This window comes from Cryptotermes secundus, unplaced genomic scaffold (assembly GCF_002891405.2).
Source record: "Cryptotermes secundus unplaced genomic scaffold, Csec_1.0 scaffold79, whole genome shotgun sequence".
In the NCBI taxonomy this organism is placed as follows: Eukaryota; Metazoa; Arthropoda; class Insecta; order Blattodea; family Kalotermitidae; genus Cryptotermes; species Cryptotermes secundus.
In genome coordinates, this window is record NW_019741974.1 from 4,333,446 (window position 1) to 4,339,445 (window position 6,000).

Below are 6,000 nucleotides of genomic sequence, written 5' to 3' on the forward strand. Positions count from 1 at the left end.
CACGCACATACAATCAGTCTACATCAACAATTCACGCTCCTTAACAATGTATATGTAATTTTCTTTGAATAAACGTTATACATAAATTTTTTTTAGTATTTTTTCGGCATGGAACGCATTATCGTATTTTACATTAATTTATATGGTAAAATTTGTTTCGCATTACGAGTAAGATTCTGGCACGAATTATGCTCGTTAAGCGAGGTTCCACTGTATTTTGTATTATTTCCGTAAAGAAGGACGAACAGAAGATTGTCTTCAACCACACGTAATGTTTTTATTATATTTCCCCACCAAAACTGGTACATCGGGGAGCCATCCATTTGCAGCGAGGTTTCACGGGGCGATTCACAAATTCTGGTGACAGAATCCATACCAACTCGACGGTGAACATATCTTTTGACTCCGCTGTGAATCCCACACAGAATGGGCTTGTACTTGGTTGGTTATACTTTCTGCGTTGGATAATCTATAAACATTCATGAAATTATGATATATACACGTGACTTACAGCTACAACACTGGCTTAACTGATTTTGAGTAAGTCCCTATTAGAATTCTTCTACAAAAGTTGCTAGGTCATACCAGTTTTGGCCGTATCGTACCCCTGTAATCTGTAGGCCTGTTCACATCAAGATTAGAAACCTAACCCACTTAACCTGTTTTGTCAAAAATAGGTCATCATACAAATAATTGGTGCAGGACAAAAATGGTATGTCTCGTTGCTATCTATAATTGCTATGAGGTATGTGTTTGGCATGCTGTGTCTTCATATATTGAAATAGAACCAGAGGGGAAGTTATACTCTTATTCCTTGTCATATATTTACACGTCACTTGATCTGTATCAGTAGTAATACATAGCAAGTCACATAAGAGGTGAAACATCACATAATATAAGTTTTTGATCTTTCCACTGTTCTTACTGTAACATATAATTCTATAGTACATTGAGAAATTCTAGGAGGAACTTAATAACGAGTGTCTTCCACTTAGATACAGAGGAGGGCCGCGCCATAGCTCAAGCAGTTAGTCGCTGGCTTCCCACCACGGTGTCCAGGGTTCGATCCCGGGGGTCTGGTCAAATGGGATTTGTGGTGGACAAAGTGGCGCTGGGGCAGGTTTTCTCCGAGTACTTCGTTTTCCCCTGCCAATCTTCATTCCACCAATTGCTCCACAATCACCTTCACCTATCATCTGGGGCTGGTACAATAGGCCAGAAGTGGCCGCAGTACAAGGGACTTAGTCCCACCTCACTAGCAATAAAAAATAGATACAGAGGAAAACAGGAATTACAAATTGAACATTATTATGACTATCGTTCGAAACCGGAACTTCATGGGCAATAGCCTTAGAAGATTCTGTCAGATTTGATCCTGTTTTCACGTCCTTTCCTTTCCCAAAAATATATTTTTTTTTGCAGATTAAGGTTGTCAGCCTTGCATCCAACCCCCAACTTGGGGCACCAGGTCCCTGTATTTATGTCCCCCACTGACAGGGTTGCCCAGTTATAACCCCAGGCACCGGATTCCCTTTTCGTCGCCTTCTACGTCTCTTAGGGCTGCGGTGGAGGTACTCGAACCTTGTTCCACGCGGGGAGGAATTACAAATTAGTGCTTAAAAATCCATTCATATCTACTAATATTTCGTACATATTTCCATGCTATAAATTTCATATACGTGAATCTCGAAACCTTTTGCCTCGCTAGGGTTTTAATTTGTAACATAAATAAATTTCAATTTAGAGCCTTCCCCCCCCCCTTCCATCTCCGTAGCAGCTTTCGCTTTTCTAGCCGTAGGTCATTATTTATTCCGTTCTCAAATGGAAATACAGTTACAAGTTCTGCTAGTTTCAGACGGTCTTCCGCTAGTGTCTCACCTCAGGGATTTGCGTCGCAGAATTGTTAGATTGCCAGTAGAGTACTGAATGCCAGGACGAAGTTGTAGCATCGAAAGTCAAGACGCCTCTGTCAAGTTTCACCAACATTCGTCAGTTGGTTCAGAAGTACTTTTGGAACGCGAAGACAAAAGGGACAACATGATATAACCTATCAAAAGTTGTCTTTAAAAATAAAGAATGGAGACCAAAATGGCCACAACACACCCGTTCCCCTTTTGTCGGGTCGGGAAGGAAATTAAGTTGTGAAAAACTCGAATATTCATTCCCTATAGTACACTCGTCACATCACATCCAGAATCAGCAGCCAGACCATTATTTTCAGGATTGTCTACTTTAATATTAGGAGCCGTGATGCGTAGTCGGCGACTGGCTACGGGCTGGACGACCGAAGGGGTCGGAGTTAAAATCCAAAGAGGGGCAAGAATTTTCTCTTCTCCACATAGTCCAGACCGGTTCTGGGGCCCACCCAGCCTCCTATCCAAAGGGTACTTACCTTTACGTACTTAAATATTAAGTAATTTTTAACTTATAAACTCCGTGGCTTTTAGTCCGCAAACGTACTATGCCGACCGACCTACCGCCGCTTGTCGGCGAAATTAGTGCCAACTTTAGAGGATAGAGGGGGTCGCGTGGTCAGCGCAACGGATCCCCACAACCGTTATCCTCTGTTTTCTAGAACGGAGCCGCTATTTCCTGAAATAGCTCCTGTGTTATCCTTACGAGGCTTAGTGGGCCCCGTTCCGGACAAAGTACTTCTCAGAAAATATGGTAGCTCCGGGAATCGAACCCGGGACCGCTGGATCTGTAGTCAGGAACTGTGACCACTAGACCACCGGTCCAATTTTTAGCTTATACGTATAATAATTCCCTGAATATCCCGCAAGGGTATGTCAGTTCCGCGGGTCACAGTTCGGGAATCGCTGATCGCGTGAGCCCCATCTGCCGGTCTCCTGCGGCGTAATGGACAAAGTTCCTAACTGAACCCAGCTGCTTGCTAGCAGTCTATATTGCCTCTTAAAAACTACTCTTGCACTTCCATTTTGGCTAATGGATTACAGTTTATTATTATGATTATTTTATGGGAGCCCGTCAGTGGCAGAGTACCAAAATTTGTGGTGGCTTATTGCGTATTATGGTGCCCACCTTACGGAACCCCACCTCTAGACCCAGAAGGTGTTTTACTGTGTACTTAAATGTTGCCGCTAGTAGAGGGGTGACTCATGTGCCGTGCCTTGCGCATCGCAAGCCGGACTTCAGCTCCCGTTGATAGTACTCTCTGACAGTGTCCAGGTTTAGAATTGTATTTTTGATGTACTGGGTTCGAATTTCCTCCAGATTACAGGGTGTCACGATGTTTCTCGTAATTTTTGTCGATCTTTCGCTACGAAGGCCGGTGAAGTACTTTCAGAGATTCAAAAAATTTTCCAACTCATCTTTTTTTTTTATTGCTAGTCGGGTGGGACTAAGTCCCTTGTACTGCGGCCACTTCTGGCCTATTGTACCAGCCCCAGATGATAGGTGAGGGTGATTGTGGAGAAACTGGTGGAATGAAGATTGGCAGGGAAAACCGAAGTACTATGAGAAAACCTGCCCCAACGCCACTTTGTCCACCACAAATCCCACTTGACCAGACCCGGGATCGAACACGGGCCGCCGCGGTGGGAAACCAGCGACTAACCGCTTGAGCTATGACGCGGCCGATTCGGACGTACGTTCATACCCGAAGCAGGATTTTAACCGGCGACCCTTAGTGTACGAACGGTGGTTAGAGTCGGGAGGCTAGACGCGGAATTCTACTTCAAGCAGTTGCTGAGGCAGAAGACGCCCAACTCGGCGTGTGAAACCGCAGGGTAATCTCATGATGACCTTGTGGTCTGTGTAAATTGCCATCGTTTGCAGTTCAGATGCGAACGGTGATACACTACTCGAGACTCCCAGTGACGTCGATGGATGGCCTCTTCAGGACTCCACAAATATTTGCATACTGCGGTGTACGGCAGGGGTAGTCAAGCCAGAACTGTGTAAAGCACTTACAGTTTGCAGCATTTCTTAATCTTATGTGAAGCTCCCCCACAGTAAGTTTCATAATACGTAAGTAATCACAGATGTTACAGTCAAAGTAAAGCATCACAAAGTAACCCCCATAAAATAGTAACGCATGGTACTTGTCCCGGGGCGCAATTACTAACTCAATGTGGACACTTAACAACATGGATCTACACGAACTGTAACTTAACGTCGTAACTTTACACTATATTGGGCATTTTAACCTTGGAAACCTGATAATATTTAATTTTTAGCATAACTCTTAATACTTTTAACACTTTTTAATATAAAAACTCTCAATGTGCATTATATTTTCTAATATATCCTAAGTATATTTCTATTATTTTATTTTTAGTACTTATAATGTAACCTGAGGCGCAATTTATATTATAGATTATGATGAGTTGCACCAAATACGGATCCATATTAGGAGGTCAGTGACCCTAGACGTGTCATAGATTACTGCCTGACGACGGTCCCATGAGGACTGAAACATGTAACAGAAAATAAAATCCAATCTGAACGATACTGATTGATCATCAAATCATTTGTTGTGGCTACGGCTAACCTTATGTTTGACTGATCTGGCGGCCCCTTGTGATCCGCCTGCTGTGCACATTTTAAACTTACACTAAAACTTGTCTCTTATATTTGCCGGTATTGTTCTTGTTATCATATTTCTCACAGCATAACGGTTTGCATGATTGCAGTAATTCGAACTTCTCTTAATATCTAAATATAAAAGCTGCCTTGTTTCGTGTGTCTTTTTTTTTTCTTGAATTTGCTCATGCTTACTTTATAATTAGCGTTTGGGTTGTCGTGTGAGCACGTAAATAAGGAATTTATATAAATTGGATCATTATTTGACTTGGCTAATGCTGGTCCGTCACACTAGCAATAATACAAAATAACTCGTAACACCGTCTAGTGTTGGATTATTATTATTATTATAATTATTATTGTAACAGATATGATCCACGCGTTGCCAGGCAACAGCTCAGTAACCACGGTTCAACATGCAACAATAGGTGAGGCTGTGTTTCCTGTCGTCCGCGCCGAACAGCTGTGGAACGACGGAATTATGCAACCCGTTTCTAAGCAACGGGTAGCTAAACACATTGCCTCTTAAGCGGTGACGTCAGCAACAATAGAGATGGTGTTTTCTGTGAGGTGTGTGCCGAGTGCTTGTAAGAGAAGTGAATATAGAAGCAAGACAGACAGACAGACCCGACCTCTCGTCAGAGATGGCGCCCAAAATGAACAGGACAGTATCCTTCATATAAAGAAAAAAAATCTGGTCATGAGCCCCAGTGGGGGCTCGACACCAAGACAGACAGACTGACTGACTGTCAGTCGCAATGTGACTTTGACTTTGACTTGAAGCAAGATCACTTGTACATAGAAATAGGAATTAAGTTTCAATTTGTAAATATATGTAAATACTGACAATTGACTTACTAATACGGACCATGACTGACAAATGACAGACCCGACCTCTCGTCAGAGAGGGCGCCCCAAATGGACAGGACAGTAACTTTCATATAAGGGAAAAAGATATGGTCATGAGCCCCAGCCGGGGGTCTATACCAAGACAGACAGACTGACTGACCGTCAGTCGCAATGGGACTTGGACTTAGAAGCAAGCTCATTTCAGGGGCGATTACGAGTCAATTGTAAGCTGTAGGAGTGAGTCCAGAAGAAATTTAGTTCCGTGGTTCCATAATGATCGAAGACGAAATAACAAGAAGACTTATAGTGATTTGAAGTGCTAATTTCTGTGTTGAGACCCCTTGCCAGGATACGGCTAGTGAAGACAGGGAATCCTAGTGCTTATGCAACGGTGAACTGAAAAGTGTGTAAATCAGCGATAGCGCTGTATTTAAGTGTGCTTAAGGGAGCTTGTAACCCAGGTGTCAATAAGTCCAGTCATCCGAACTAGAATCCGTTATTCTCGTCACGCGTACAACTCTACACGTGACATCATTATTATTATTAATATTATTATTGTGCCTTCTCTTCACGTTGTGAAGGAAAGGCACGAATATGTGAATTGCT